General features: G+C 48.1%; 1 long non-coding RNA gene across 1 annotated transcript in view; it reads left to right on the forward strand.

The window, feature by feature from the left end:
• Positions 1 to 16,830, forward strand: part of LOC149979914 (uncharacterized) — a 131,635-nt gene that overhangs the window by 18,161 nt on the left and 96,644 nt on the right. Inside the window, exon 3 of the long non-coding RNA XR_016484079.1 lies at positions 11,605 to 11,798. This is a non-coding gene — a long non-coding RNA (uncharacterized LOC149979914). The remainder of the gene's footprint in view (positions 1 to 11,604; positions 11,799 to 16,830) is intronic.

Here is a 16,830-nt window from a genome sequence, read left to right on the forward strand (position 1 = left end):
ATGGAAGAGGAAGGGAGGATAGAGGGTTGGAGGAGAAGGGAGGATAGATGGATGGAGGAGAGAGGAGGATAGAGGGATGGAGATGAGGATAGAGGGATGGGGGAGAAGGGAGGATAGAGGGATGGAGGAGAAGGGAGGATAGAGGGATGGAGGGGAGGATAGAGGGATGGAGGAGAGGGGGGAAAGAGGGATGGAGGAGAGGGGAGGATAGAGGGATGGAGGGAGGGAGATAGAGGGATGGAGGAGAGGGGAGGATAGAAGGATGGAGGAGAGGGGAGGATAGAGTGAATGAGGAGAGAGGAGGAGAAGATGAGGGTGGAGGGGAGGGGAGGATAGAGGGATGGAGGAGAGGGGAGGATAGAGGGATGGTGGGGAGGGGAGGAGGAATAGGGATGGAGGAGAGGGAAGGATAGAGGGAAGGAGAGAGGAAGTTAGAGTTATGGAGGAGAAGGGAGGATAGAGGGATGGAGTAGAGAGGAGGATAGAGGGATGGAGGGGGAGGATGAGGGATGGAGGAGGAGAATGGAGGATAGAGGGATGGAGGGAAGGGAGGTAAGAGGGATGTAGGAGAGAGGGATGGAGCGGAGGGGGAGGATAGAGCAATGGAGGAGAGGGGAGGATGAGGGATGGAGGAGAGGGGAGGATGAGGATGGAGGAGAAGGGAGGATAGAGGGATGGAGAGGATCAAGGGGTGGGGGAGAAGGGAGGATAGAGGGATGGAGGAGAAGGGAGGATAGAGGGATGGAGAGAGGAGGATAGAGGGATGGAGGGAGGATAGAGGGATGGAGGGGAGGGGGGAAAGAGGGATGGAGGAGGAGAGGGGAGGATAGAGGGATGGAGGAGAGGGGGGGATAGAGGGATGGTGGGGAGGGGAGGAGAGAGGGATGGAGGAGAGGGAAGGATAGAGGGAAGGAGGAGAGAGGAGGATAGAGGGATGGTGGGGAGGGGATGAAAGAGGGATGGAGGAGAGAGGAGGATAGAGGGATGGAGGGGAGGATAGAGGGATGGAGGAGAGGGGGGAAAGAGGGATGGAGGAGAGGGGAGGATCAGGGATGGAGGAGAGGGGGGATAGAGGGATGGAGGAGAGGGGGATAGAAGGATGGAGGAGAGGGGAGGATAGAGTGAATGAGGAGGAGGATAGAGGGGTGGAGGGGAGGGGAGGATAGAGGGATGGAGGAGAGGGGAGGATAGAGGGGTGGTTGGGAGGGAGGAGATCGGGATGGAGGAGAGGGAAGGATAGAGGGAAGGAGGAGAGAGGAGGTTAGAGTTATGGAGGAGAAGGGAGGATAGAGGGATGGAGTAGAGAGAGGAGGATAGAGGGATGGAGGGGAGGATAGAGGGATGGAGGAGAATGGAGGATAGAGGGATGGAGGAGAAGGGAGGTAGAGGGGATGGAGGGAGGAGGGAGATAGAGGGATGGAGAGGGGAGGATAGAAGGATGGAGGAGAGGGGAGGATAGAGTGAATGAGGAGAGAGGAGGAGGATAGAGGGGTGGAGGGGAGGGGAGGATAGAGGGATGGAGGAGAGGGGAGGATAGAGGGATGGTGGGGAGGGGAGGAATGAGGATGGAGGGAGAGGGAAGGGGTCAGAGGGAAGGAGAGAGGAGGTTAGAGCATATGGAGGAGAAGGGAGGATAGAGGGATGGAGTAGAGAGGAGGATAGAGGGATGGAGGGGAGGATAGAGGGATGGAGGAAGTGGAGGATCAGGGATGGAGGAGAAGGGAGGTAAGAGGGATGTAGGAGAGAGGGATGGAGCGGAGGGGAGGATAGAGCAATGGAGGAGAGGGGAGGATAGAGGGATGGAGGAGAGGGGAGGATAGAGGGATGGAGGAGGAGAATAAGGAGGATGGAGAGGAGGATAGAAGGATGGGGGAGAAGGGAGGATAGAGGGATGGAGGAGAAGGGAGGATGAGGGATGGAGGAGAGAGGAGGATAGAGGGATGGAGGGGAGGATAGAGGGATGGAGGAGAGGGGGGAAAGAGGGATGGAGGAGAGGGGAGGATAGAGGGATGGAGGAGAGGGGGGGATGAGGGATGGTGGGGAGGGGAGGAGAGAGGGATGGAGGAGAGGGAAGGATAGAGGGAAGGAGGAGAGAGGAGGATAGAGGGATGGTGGGGAGGGGATGAAAGAGGGATGGAGGAGAGAGGAGGATAGAGGGATGGAGGAAGATAGAGGGATGGAGGAGAGGGGGGAAAGAGGGATGGAGGAGAGGGGAGGATAGAGGGATGGAGGAGAGGGGGGATAGAGGGATGGAGGAGAGGGGGATAAGAAGGATGGAGGAGAGGGGAGGATAGAGTGAATGAGGAGAGAGGAGGAGGATAGAGGGGTGGAGGGGAGGGGAGGATAGAGGGATGGAGGAGAGGGGAGGATGAGGGGTGGTTGGGAGGGGAGGAGATCGGGATGGAGGGAGAGGGAAGGATAGAGGGAAGGAGGAGAGAGGAGGTTAGAGGGATGGAGGGAAGGGGGAGTAGAGGGATGGAGTAGAGAGGATGATAGAGGGATGGAGGGGGAGGATAGAGGGATGGGGGAGAGAGGGAGAATAAAGAGATGGAGGGAGAGAGGAGGATAGAGGGATGGAGGAGAAGGGAGGTAAGAGGGATGTAGGAGAGAGGGATGGAGCGGAGGGGAGGATAGAGCGATGGAGGAGAGGGGAGGATAGAGGGATGGAGGAGAATGGAGGATAGAGGGATGGAGGGGAAGGGAGGATGAGTAAGGAGGAAGGGAGGATAGATGGATGGAGGGAGGAGAGAGGGAGGATAGAGGGATGGAGATGAGGATAGAGGGATGGGGGAGAAGGGAGGATAGAGGGATGGAGGAGAAGGGAGGATAGAGGGATGGAGGAGAGAGGAGGCTAGAGGGATGGAGGGGAGGGAGAGAGGGATGGAGGGAGGAAGAGGGATGGAGGAGAGGGGGGGATAGAGGAATGGTGGGGAGGGGAGGAGAGAGGGATGGAGGTGAGGGAAGGATAGAGGGAAGGAGGAGAGAGGAGGATAGAGGGATGGTGTGGAGGGGATGAAAGAGGGATGGAGGAGAGTGGAGGATAAGAAGGGATGGAGGAGAGGATATAGGGAAGGAGGAGAGGGGAGGATAGAGGGATGGAGGAGAGGGGATGATAGAGTGATGGAGGGGAGGATAGAGGGATGGAGGGGAGGGGAGGATAGAGGGATGGAGGAGGAGAGGGGAGGATAGAAGGATGGAGGAGAGGGGAGGATAGAGGGAAGGAGAGAGGAGGAGGATAGAGGGGTGGAGGGTAGGGGAGGATAGAAGGATGGAGGAGGAGAGGGGAGGATAGAGGGATGGTGGGGAGGGGAGGAGATCGGGATGGAGGAGAGGGAAGGATAGAGGGAAGGAGGAGAGAGGAGGTTGAGGATGGAGGAGAGAGGAGGATAGAGGAATGGAGGAGAGAGGAGGATAGAGGGATGGAGTAGTGAGGAGCATAGAGGAATGGCGGAGAGAGGAGAATAGAGGGATGGAGGGGATGGGAGGATAGAAGGATGGAGGAGAGGGGAGGATAGAGGGAAGGAGGAGAGAGGAGGAGGATAGAGGGGTGGAGGGGAGGGGAGGATAGAAGGATGGAGGAGGGGAGGATAGAGGGATGGTGGGGAGGGAGGAGATCGGGATGGAGGAGAGGGAAGGATAGAGGGAAGGAGGAGAGAGGAGGTTAGAGGGATGGAGGAGAGAGGAGGATAGAGGCATGGAGGAGAGAGGAGGATAGAGGGATGGAGACATGAGGGAGGAGGATAGAGGAATGGCGGAGAGAGGAGAATAGAGGGATGGAGGGGATGGGAGGATAGAGGGATGGAGGAGAGGGGAGGATAGAGGAAAGGAGGAGAGAGGAGGATAGAGGGATGAAGGATAGGGGTGGAGAGGATAGAGGGATGGAGGAGAGGGGAGGATAGAGGGATGGAGGAGAGAGGAGGATAGAGGGATGGAGGGGAGGGGAGGATAGAGGTGGAGAGGGGAGGATAGAGGAAAGGAGGAGAGAGGAGGATAGAGGGATGGAGGACAGGGGAGGAGAGGATAGAGGGATGGAGGAGAGGGGAGGATAGAGGGATGGAGGAGAGGGGAGGATAGAGGGATGGAGGGAGAGGGGAGGATAGAGGGATGGAGGAGAGAGGAGGATAGAGGGATGGATGAGATGGGAGGATAGAGGGATGGAGGAGAGAGGAGGGATAGAGGGATGGAGGAGAGAGAGGATGAGAGGGATGGAGGAGAGAGGAGGTGGAAAGAGGGATGGAGGAGAGAGGAGGATAGAGGGATGGAGGAGAGAGGAGCATATAGGGATGGGGGAGAGAGGAGGATGAGGGATGGAGGGAGAGAGGAGAGTGGGATGGAGGAGGGATGATAAAGGGATGGAGGTGAGAGGAGTATAGAGGGATGGAGGGAGAGAGGAGGATAGAGGGATGGAGGGGAGAGGAGGATAGAGGGATGGAGGGGATGGGAGGATAGAGGGATGGAGGAGAGGGGGAGGATGAGGAAAGGAGGAGAGAGGAGGATAGAGGGATGAAGGATAGGGGTGGAGAGGATAGAGGGATGGAGGAGAGGGGAGGATAGAGGGATGGAGGGAGGAGGAGGATGAGGGATGGAGGGGAGGGGAGGATAGAGGGATGGAGGAGAGGGGAGGATAGAGGAAAGGAGGAGAGAGGAGGATAGAGGGATGGAGGGGGGCACAGGGGAGGAGAGGATAGAGGGATGGAGGAGAGGGGAGGATAGAGGGATGGAGGAGAGGGGAGGATAGAGGGATGGAGAGAGGGGAGGATAGAGGGATGGAGGAGAGAGGAGGATAGAGGGATGGATGAGATGGGAGGATAGAGGGATGGAGGAGAGAGGAGGATAGAGGGATGGAGGGAGAGAGGAGGATAGAGGGATGGAGGGAGAGAGGAGGTGGAAAGAGGGATGGAGGGAGGAGGAGGATGAGGGATGGAGAGAGACATATAGGGATGGGGGAGAGAGGAGGATAGAGGGATGGAGGAGGGAGGATAGAGGGATGGAGGAGGGAGGTGGATAAAGGGATGGAGGTGAGAGGAGTATAGAGGGATGGAGGGAGGGAGGGATGAGGGATGGAGGGAGAGGAGGGAGAGAGGGATGGAGGAGAGAGGAGGATAGAGGGATGGAGGGAGAGAGGAGGATAGAGGGATGGATGAGATGGGAGGATAGAGGGATGGAGGAGAGAGGAGGATGAGGGATGGAGGAGAGAGGAGGATAGAGGGATGGAGAGAGGAGGTGGAAAGAGGGATGGAGGAGGATAGAGGGATGGAGGAGAGAGGAGCATATAGGGATGGGGGAGAGAGGAGGATAGAGGGATGGAGGAGAGAGGAGGATAGAGGGATGGAGGAGAGAGGAGGTGGATAAAGGGATGGAGGTGAGAGGAGTATAGAGGGATGGAGGAGAGAGGAGGAGGATAGAGGGGTGGAGGGGAGGGGAGGATAGAAGGATGGAGGAGAGGGGAGGATAGAGGGATGGTGGGGAGGGGAGGAGATAGGGATGGAGGGGAGGGGAAGGGATAGAGGGAAGGAGGAGAGAGGAGGTTAGAGGGATGGAGGATGAGGATAGAGGCATGGAGGAGAGAGGAGGATAGAGGGATAGAGTAGTGAGGAGGATAGAGGAATGGCGGAGAGAGGAGAATAGAGGGATGGAGGGGATGGGAGGATAGAGGGATGGAGGAGAGGGGAGGATAGAGGAAAGGAGGAGAGAGGAGGATAGAGGGATGGAGGATAGGGGTGGAGAGGATAGAGGGATGGAGGAGAGGGGAGGATAGAGGGATGGAGGAGAGAGGAGGATAGAGGGATGGAGGGGAGGGGAGGATAGAGGGATGGAGGAGAGGGGAGGATAGAGGAAAGGAGGAGAGAGGAGGATAGAGGGATGGAGGACAGGGGAGGAGAGGATAGAGGGATGGAGGAGAGGGGAGGATAGAGGGATGGAGGAGAGAGGAGGATAGAGGGATGGATGAGATGGGAGGATAGAGGGATGGAGGAGAGAGGAGGATAGAGGGATGGAGGAGAGAGGAGGATAGAGGGATGGAGGAGAGAGGAGGTGGAAAGAGGGATGGAGGAGAGAGGAGGATAGAGGGATGGAGGAGAGAGGAGCATATAGGGATGGGGGAGAGAGGAGGATAGAGGGATGGAGGAGAGAGGAGGATAGAGGGATGGAGGAGAGAGGAGGTGGATAAAGGGATGGAGGTGAGAGGAGTATAGAGGGATGGAGGAGAGAGGAGGATAGAGGGATGGAGGGGAGAGGAGGATAGAGGGATGGAGGAGAGAGAGGACAGAGGGATGGAGGAGAGAGGAGGTGGATAGAGGGATGGAGGGAAGAGGAGTTGGATAGAGGGATGGAGGAGAGAGGAGATGGATAGAGAGATGGAGAAGGGGGAGATGGATAGAGAGATGGAAGAAAGAGGAGATGGATAGAGAGATGGAGGAGAGAGGAGATGGATAGAGACAGCAAGGGCAGTTCGTTGCTCCAGAGCCTTTCCGTTCACCTTCACACTCCTGGGCCAGACTACACTCAATCATATGACCCACTGAAGAGATGAGTCTTCAGTAAAGACCTTAAAGGTTGAGACCGAGTTTGCGTCTCTGACATGGGTAGGCAGACCATTCCATAAAAATGGGAGCTCTATAGGAGAAAGCCCTGCCTCCAGCTGTTTGCTTAGAAATTCTAGGGACAATTAGGAGGCCTGCGTCTTGTGACCGTAGCGTACGTGTAGGTATGTACGGCAGGACCAAATCGGAGAGATAGGTAGGAGCAAGCCCATGTAATGCTTTGTAGGTTAGCAGTAAAACCAAGAAATCAGCCCTTGCTTTGACAGGAAGCCAGTGTAGAGAGGCACTGGAGTAATATGATCAGATTTTTTGGTTCTAGTCAGGATTCTAGCAGCTGTGTTTAGCACTAACTGAAGTTTATGTAGTGCTTTATCCGGGTAGCCGGAAAGTAGAGCATTGCAGTAGTCTAACCTAGAAGTGACAAAAACATGGATTAATTTTTCTGCATCATTTTTGGACAGAAAGTTTCTGATTTTTGCAATGTTACGTAGATGGAAAAAAGCTGTCCTTGAAATGGTCTTGATATGTTCTTCAAAAGAGAGATCAGGGTCCAGAGTAACGCCGAGGTCCTTCACAGTTTTATTTGAGACGACAGTATAACCATTAAGATTAATTGTCAGATTCAACAGAAGATCTCTTTGTTTCTTGGGACCTAGAACTAGCATATCTGTTTTGTCCGAGTTTAAAAGTAGAAAGTTTGCAGCCATCCACTTCCTTATGTCTGAAACACAGGCTTCTAGCGAGGGCAATTTTGGGGCTTCACCATGTTTAATTGAAATGTACAGCTGTGTGTCATCCGCATAGCAGTGAAAGTTAACATTATGTTTTCGAATGACATCCCCAAGAGGTAAAATATATAGTGAAAACAATAGTGGTCCTAAAACGGAACCTTGACACCGAAACACCGAAACACCGAAATTTACAGTTGATTTGTCAGAGGACAAACCATTCACAGAGACAAACTGATATCTTTCCGACAGATAAGATCTTTACCAGGCCAGAACTTGTCCATGTAGAACAATTTGGGTTTCCAATCTCTCCAAAGAATGTGGTGATCGATGGTATCAAAAGCAGCACTAAGGTCTAGGAGCACGAGAACAGATGCAGAGCCTCGGTTTGATGCCATTAAAATGTCATTTACCACCTTCACAAGTGCCGTCTCAGTGCTATGATGGGGTCTAAAACCAGACTGAAGCATTTCGTATACATTGTTTGTCTTCAGGAAGGCAGTGAGTTGCTGCGCAACAGCTTTTTCTAAACATTTTGAGAGGAATTGGAGATTTGATATAGGCTGATAGTTTTTTAGTATTTTCTGGGTCAAGGTTTGGCTTTTTCAAGAGAGGCTTTATTACTGCCACTTTTAGTGAGTTTGGTAAACATCCGGTGGATAGAGAGCCGTTTATTATGTTCAACCATTATTCCTCATCCACCAAACTTTACAGTTGGCACTATGCATTGTGGCAGGTTGCGTTCTCCTGGCATCCGGCAAACCCAGATTGGTCCTGTCGGACATCGGACTGCCAGATGGTGAAGAATGAGTCCAATGGTGGCGAGCTTTACACCACTCCAGCTGACGCTCGGCATTGAGCATGGTGATCTTAGGCTCGTGTGCGGCTGCTCGGCCATGGAAACTTATTTCATGAAGCTCCAGATGAACAGTTATTGTGCTGACGTTGCTGTCGGAGACATTTTGGAACTCAGTGATGTGGGAAGGTTTATGTACCGTATTCCCTGCAGACTATGACAGTGTTTTTCCTAGTTTCAGTTAAAAGTGTACATTACCTTTATTTATTTATTTAATTCGTTAAAATGCAGTGAAATTGAAATTAAATAATGGGTGTTTAATTAATGATATCTAGTAGATTGCTGTGTGTGTTGGCTTCTAATGGTAGTTTTATCTGTGTTAAAACTGCACTGTTTACTGTGCTGCTCATGTTCCTCTGGTCTACTGAATGTTGTTTACTGTGCTGCCCATGTTCCTCTGGTCTACTGAATGTTGTTTACTATGCTGCTCATGTTCCTCTGGTCTACTGAATGTTGTTTACTGTGCTGCCCATGTTCCTCTGGTCTACTGAATGTTGTTTACTGTGCTGCTCATGTTCCTCTGGTCTACTGAATGTTGTTTGCTGTGCTGCTCATGTTCCTCTGGTCTACTGAATGTTGTTTACTATGCTGCTCATGTTCCTCTGGTCTACTGAATGTTGTTTACTGTGCTGCTCATGTTCCTCTGGTCTACTGAATGTTGTTTATTGTGCTGCACATGTTCCTCAGGTCTACTGAATGTTGTTTACTGTGCTGCCCATGTTCCTCTGGTCTACTGAATGTTGTTTACTGTGCTGCTCATGTTCCTCTGGTCTACTGAATGTTGTTTACTGTACTGCTCATGTTCCTCTGGTCTACTGAATGTTGTTTAGATGTTCTATTATGACTAACTACATTTGTTTTTTAGAATTTAACAAATAACAAATATCCTTCTACAATCCACCTGTAAGGGATTTCATCCTCTTCTTCCGAAGAGAAGAAGGAGAGAAGGATCGGAGGACCAATATGCGGCGTGCTAAGTGTCCATGGTTCTTCTAATAAGAAATACTACACATGAACACGACTGAAATACAAAAACAATAAAGGTGGAACGAACGAAACCCAAAACAGTCCCGTGTGGCACAAACACTGACACAGGAAACAAACACCCACAAACAAACAGTGAAACCCAGGCTAACTAAGTATGAGTCTCAATCAGAGACAACTAATGACACCTGCCTCTGATTGAGAACCGTACTAGGCCGAAACATAGAAATCCCCAAATCATAGAAAAACAAACATAGACTGCCCACCCCAACTCACGCCCTGACCATACTAAATAATGACAAAACAAAGGAAATAAAGGTCAGAACGTGACAGTACCCCCCCCCCGCACGAGCGGAGAGCAGGCATAGGACGCACTGCACCCCCCCAGCACCAGCACACAGAGCCTGCAGCAAGATATCAGTCAGCATTCCATCCGGCAGTTGGAACAGAGCAGTCAACAGAGCAAATTCATTCCTTTTAACTAATTATGACAATTGGTTACCTACGCTATCCTTACCAATCACATAGCATTGCAGCACTATGTACTTTACCGGTAAGTTAGCTAGTTACCCAACGATAGTTTGCCAGGCACTACATTAACTATTTTGCTAACTACCCAATATTTATTGACTTGATTATTCACATCATTCTTAGCTAAGGGGTATAGTTGTTGTGTGTTTCAACGGACATCGTTCATTCTGTCTATCTACTCCGATTTCAGAGCACTCTCACGCAAAATAACTGATTCATTTTCCAACGCTCAACACCTGTTGTGTCACGTTCTGACCTTTTAGTCCATGGTTTTGTCTTTATTCAGTATGGTCAGGGTGTGAGTTGTGGTGGGCAGTCTATGTTAGTTTTTCTATATTTTCTATTTCTGTGTTTGGCCTGATGTGGTTCTCAATCAGAGGCAGCTGTCTATCGTTGTCCCTGATTGAGAACCATATTTAGGTAGCCTGTTTTCCTTTGTGTTTTGTGGGTGGTTGTTTTCAGTCTTTGTGTGTCTGCACCAGACAGAACTGTTTCAGTTGTCACTTTGATGTTTTGTATTTTTGAAGTGTTCAGTTTCTTATTAAAAAGATGAACACTAACCACGCTGCGCTTTGGTCCTCTGCTTCTTCCACCCAAGACAGCCGTTACACGGTGTCAGTAAACGCCAGCAAAAACAAGCGTAATTAAATTGTTGCCAGCAGCACTATTACACGGAACCCAAACCGGCTGCGCACATGCGCTATATATGCATACATTTATTTTGTCCCTCCCACACCAAACGCAATCACGACATGCATGTTAAAATATCAAAACAAACTCCGAACCAATGACATTAATTTGGGGACAGGTCAAAAAGCATTAAACATGTATGGCAATTTAGCTAGATAGCTTGCACTTGCTAGCTAATGTGTCCTATTTAGCTAGCTTGCTGTTGCTAGCTAATTTGTCCTGGGATATAAACATTGAGTTGTTATTTTACCTGAAATGCACAAGGTCCTCTACTCCGACAATTAATCCACACATAAAACGGCCAACCGAATCGTTTCTAGTCATCTCTCCTCCTTCCAGCCTTTTTCATCTTTGAACTTATATGGTGATCAGCATCTAAACTTTCATAGTATTACCACGACAACCGGTTAAACAGTTTGTCTTTCAATCACCCACGTTGGTATAACCAATGAGAAGATGGCACGTGGGTACCTGCTTCTATAAACCAATGAGGAGATGGGAGAGACAGGACTTTCAGCGAGATCTGCGTCAGAAATAGAAATGACTTCTATTTTAGCCATTGGCATCGCAGACGCTCGTTGGCGCACGCGAGTAGTGTGGGTGCAATAATTGAATAACATAGATCTCTCAATTTATTTACATAGATTTCTACATTTATTTTGCCACACTCGCGCACGCAACGTGCCCTGTCTGGCATGTTAGTCACCAACACTCTGGATTACATGAAAACAGCCTAACCAGCTCTGCTAGGGCAAGTAAAGTGGTCAGAGTGAGGTGTTCTTTGATATGTGTCTGGAAGTAGACAGCCAACCTTAGCCAGTTTAGCTTGGGTGCTTGACTGCCGTTGATTTACGAACGCCCAGAGCGCACTCTGACACTCAAGATTGAATTTATGAACACACCCGATATCGTAAAATGTTTAGCTAGTCATTTGTTATGCTAACAAACTAGCAAGAGGTTGCATAGCAAGAGCATCAACTTCCTGTAGACAGGCGAAGCGCTAGTACGCTCAACTGAAACAATACCATTTGTTTACAGTATACTAAAAGGAACTAATAGTATATAATATGTATTATATACTCATTAAGTATGTAGGATACAGTATGTTAGTATGGGTATTCATTAAGTATGTAGGATACAGTATGTTATTAAGGGTTTGTTTATTTACAGCATAACCTTGCTGATCAGGGCTCTTCAGGGTTTTGGTCTTGCCCTTCATCTTTTTCAAAGTACTTGGGTCTCGACTCACATCTGCTTCTGCCTCTTGTTTCAGGCTGTGTCGGGCTCCATCATCTACTGTGGGCTGAACTCCTTCTGGCAGTGGGACAGGTGGCGCCAGCCGGACCTTTTCCTGAACTCTGACCGCCCGTCGGTGTTGCCATGGTTACCTCGAATACCCCTTCCATCTTAGCTGGTTCCATTTTCTCTCGTGGAGACGGATTTTGACCCAGTCTCCAACCTCCACAGGCAGGTAGTCGGGGGTCCTCACCTGGTACCTCCTCCTGAGTTTTCCTAGTGTGAGAGTGCGAGAGATCTGACAATAGTAGTTAGCTCTTTCATGTACTGCCAAGTGTTCTATGTCAACTAGAGTGAGGTCTATTTGTCTGTCAGTCATGGGTCTGTGTGCGGGAACATTCATGGGTCTTCCTGTCAACATTTCATGTGGTGTAACACCCCCGGCCTTTATTAGCACTACTGGGCATTTCCTTTAACACCAGCAGTAAACAATCCACCCAAGAGTTCTTGGTGGAGTGGCATGCCTTCCCTAACCCTTGTTTAATGGATTGGTTAACTCTCTCGGTAACCCCATTACTCTGGGGGTGGTAGATGGACACAAACGTCTGGTCCACTCCCACCATTATGGCTGGCTACCTGCTTGACTACATCGCCAGTGGAGTGGGTGACATTGTCTGCAGATAGAACCTCAGGAACACCAGTTAGCACAAGTTAGGTATTGTCTCCTTTACTAGTATCTTTGCTACTGTCTTAGCATCACAGTGTGTGGTGGGAAATGCCTCCACCCACCCCTGGTGAACCTGTGAATAAGGACTAAACAGTACCTTTTCATTTGTTTTCTTTCTGAAAGATCTATAAAAATCCATGGCAAGATGGACAAATGGTCCTCTTGGCGATAAGGGAAATGACCTGGTTTCAGAGGTGTTCCTTTGGCACATGTTAAATTGCATGTAGCACATCGAAACACAAACTGTTTCACATGCCGAGTCAAATTTGAACAAAACCAAAGAAATTGCTTCTATCATATCCCCCCTTTGACAAATGGGCCACTTGGCAAACAGAGGCGGTAAGACAAGTTGGCAGACACGGTCTGCCAGACAGAGTTTGTCTCTAAATTTTAGAAACGGGGTCAGGTTTACAACCCCGCTGTTGCCATGCCTAATGAGAACCAACATCAAAAGCCTGTTTAGATGCCAAATCGTCAGTGTCTTTCCCAATAGTAGCAGAGAAGAACATGGAGTGGCTATGACACTTTGAGGCAGCCAATTTAGCAGCCTCTTCTGCCATGGCGTTACTCACAAAATCGCCCCCCCCCCCCCCCCCCCAGTGTGAGCAGCAGCCTTCACATTAGCCAAAGGAGAGGGCAGCATCATAGCCTCCAATAGATCTAAAACCATAGTTCTATTACAAATAGGACTTCCACAAGCATTGTGAAAATCCTTACTCCTCCAGACACCACAATGTATCTCTTCTTGTACTAGTATTAAATACTTATTGTCTATACCAGTCTAGATTTATTTCAGTAGATATCAATTCTTGATGTTGACTAGAATATATCCATTCGCTGTTATCAAATGAACTCAACTCATACAACAACTGTCCCACACCAAATCTATTATACATGTATCGAAACAAAACCAGTATCTAGCCTCAGGTAAGAACACTGTGTCACGGTTTTCTGTATGTGAAGGAGTCAGACCAAAATGCGGCGTGGCTATTGCGACCCATGTTTAATGAAACAAAGTAAACACGAATCAAATACAAAAACAATAACCGTACCACAAAAACCGAAACAGCCTAATACTGGTGCAAAGTAACACAGACCGGAACAAGGACAATCACCCACAAAACCCAACACCAAACAGGCTACCTAAATATGGTTCCCAATCAGAGACAATGACGAACACCTGCCTCTGATTGAGCACCATATCAGGCTAAACATAGAACTAGACAAACTAGACATGTAACATAGAATGCCCACTCAGCTCACACCCTGACCAACCAAAACATAGAAACATACAAAGCAAACTATGGTCAGGGTGTGACATCCAGATAGATAACACAGGAAACCTTGGTATAAAACTCTTTAGTAATAAAATGCAGACAGAGATTCACATCCACAACACCTCAGTAGATATGTGGGGTGAAACAGGAGACAACCTACCGTTTCATCATATCTCAACATTGTTGCATTGGATTAGATACAAAGTATCTAAGATGAGAGTTTCTCACTCTACTAATCTCGGCCTTGAGGCTGGGTGTCTATCAGCAGGTGCATGCAGTTTACCCAGTACTTTTCCATCATTGCGCATTGCAACCATACAAAGGTTATCACATATATACACAGTAATCATGGCGTTGGTGTAGCCCCACACCCGACCTCGAGGGTAACCCCCCCCCCAACATTACCCAAAATACACTATTCAGCTGCCCATGATTGCCTCGTGTTACTCTCTTACAAAAAAAAGGTGCTAGCTTGAACCTAAAACGGTTCATCAGCTGTCCCCATGGGAGAACCCCTTTTGGTTCTATGTAGAGTCCTTTTGGTTCTATGTAGAGTCCTTTTGGTTCTATGTAGAGTCCATTTGGTTCTATGTAGAGTCCTTTTGGTTCTATGTAGAGTCCATTTGGTTCTATGTAAAGTCCTTTTGGTTCTATGTAAAGTCCTTTTGGTTCTATGTAGAGTCCTTTTGGTTCTATGTAGAGTCCTTTTGGTTCTATGTAGAGTCCATTTGGTTCTATGTAGAGTCCATTTGGTTCTATGTAAAGTCCTTTTGGTTCTATGTAAAGTACTTTTGGTTCTATGTAGAGTCCATTTGGTTCTATGTAGAGTCCTTTTGGTTCTATGTAGAGTCCATTTGGTTCTATGTAGAGTCCATTTGGTTCTATGTAGAGTCCATTTGGTTCTATGTAGAGTCCTTTTGGTTCTATGTAGAGTCCTTTTGGTTCTATGTAAAGTCCTTTTGGTTCTATGTAGAGTCCATTTGGTTCTATGTAGAATCCTTTAGGTTTCAGATATAACTATTTTGGGTTCCTTTCCACAAAGGGGTTCTACATGGAACCCAAAAGGGTTCTCCTATGGGGACAGCCTTAAGATCCCTTTTGGAACCCTTCTTTCTAAGTGCAAGTACACTAAGAAAAAAGATATAAACGCAACATATAAAGTGTTCGGTCCTGTCATGTTTCATGAGCTGAAATAAAAGATCCCAGAAATGTGCCAATACGCACAAAAAGCTTATTGCAAAAATTAGTTTACATCCCTAATAGTGAGCATTTCTCTTTTGCCAACATAATCAATCTACTTTACAGGTGTGGCATATCAAGCAGCTGATTAAACAGCATTGTCATTACACAGGTGCACCTTGTGCTGGGGACAATAAAAGGCCACTTTAAAATGTGCAGTTTTGTCACAGAACACAATGGCCACAGATGTCTCAAGTTTTGAGGGAGCGTGCAAATTGGCATGCTGACTGCAGAAATGTCCACCAGAGCTGTTAGCCGAGAATTTAATGTTAATTTCTCTATGTCCTACTGGCCTCACAACCGCAGACCACGTGCATGGCGTCGTGTTGGCGAGCGGTTTGGTGACGTCAACGTTGTGAACAGAGTGCCCCATGGTGGCAGTGGGGTTATGGTATGGGCAGCTATAAGCTACCGACAACGAACACAATTGCATTTTTATCAATGGAGAATTTTAATGCACAGAGACAGTGTGAACAGAATCCTGAGGCCCATTGTCGTGGCAACCATCGCCATTATCTATAGGAAGGGAAGAGAGACTGCGGATTCTTCAAAACAACAACGTTTTATAAGATTGTTGTCTCTCTCCTCGTACAGAAAAAGCCCAATGAACAGAGTTGTCTCTCTCCTCTTATAGAAAAAGCCCAACGAACAGAGTTGTCTCTCTCCTCTTATAGAAAAAGCCCAACGAACAGAGTTGTCTCTCTCCTCTTATAGAAAAAGCCCAACGAACAGAGTTGTCTCTCTCCTCTTATAGAAAAAGCCCAACGAACAGAGTTGTCTCTCTCCTCTTATAGAAAAAGCCCAACGAACAGAGTTGTCTCTCTCCTCTTATAGAAAAAGCCCAATGAACAGAGTTGTCTCTCTCCTCTTATAGAAAAAGCCCAATGAACAGAGTTGTCTCTCTCCTCTTATAGAAAAAGCCCAATGAACAGAGTTGTCTCTCTCCTCTTATAGAAAAAGCCCAACGAACAGAGTTGTCTCTCTCCCCTTATAGAAAAACCCCATCGAACAGAGTTGTCTCTCTCCTCTTATAGAAAAAGCCCAATGAACAGAGTTGTCTCTCTCCTCTTATAGAAAAAGCCCAACGAACAGAGTTGTCTCTCTCCCCTTATAGAAAAACCCCATCGAACAGAGTTGTCTCTCTCCTCTTATAGAAAAAGCCCAATGAACAGAGTTGTCTCTCTCCTCCTATAGAAAAAGCCCAACGAACAGAGTTGTCTCCTCTTATAGAAAAAGTACAACCTATTTTGTCTACATGGCAGTTCAGCAGATGTGTGGAAACAGGGAAGGAAAATAGTGTAAAAGGTGACTGGATTGTCTGTGCAGATTAAGATTAAGCCTGAGGTCGATAGCACGAGGGCTCAACCGTATAACTGCGTTTTGTCACAGTTCCCACTATAGTGGGCTCCTTCCCGACAAAGTTCCACACAGCTGACTTCCTGTAGATAGTAAACACACGGGATGTCTCACATGCTGCGGTCGCAGCTAAACAGATCTATACGCCCAATCAAAGTCACACAAAGACAAGTTTGTATCAGTTTAGAAAAAGCACAAGCATATAACAAGAGAATTTTCTTTAAGCAGTAAAACAGTCACATTAGCCTACGTTAGCTCAACCGATCCCGAAGAAGTTTTAACCCACTGTTACTAGGCCTTCATTGAAAATAAGACCTTGTTCTTATCTGACTTGCCTAGTTAAATAAATGTAATATATATATATTTTTTTTAAACACTAAGAGTGTTAAATTGAACACTGTTTCAATAGCTACACAGGTCCACACTTGTAACACTTTGCTGATACACTTTCTCAGTGTTAGGAAATTAACACCTGTAGCATTACAATAACTTGTTTTTTGGGTGGGTTGTTTTAACACTGTATGGTGTAAAAGCCTAATTTGCATATTTCCAAGTGTACCTTGCCCTTTTCTAGTGCTGTAGCTAGCTGTTTGTTCTGGGAGATGACCACTGGGTTGCTATTATACCTCACATGGATATGTTCTTCTTTGTAACTGGTTCTTTG

Source organism: Oncorhynchus mykiss, chromosome 10, assembly GCF_057628025.1.
Source record: "Oncorhynchus mykiss isolate SJ-2025 chromosome 10, ASM5762802v1, whole genome shotgun sequence".
NCBI classification, from domain to species: domain Eukaryota; kingdom Metazoa; phylum Chordata; class Actinopteri; order Salmoniformes; family Salmonidae; genus Oncorhynchus; species Oncorhynchus mykiss.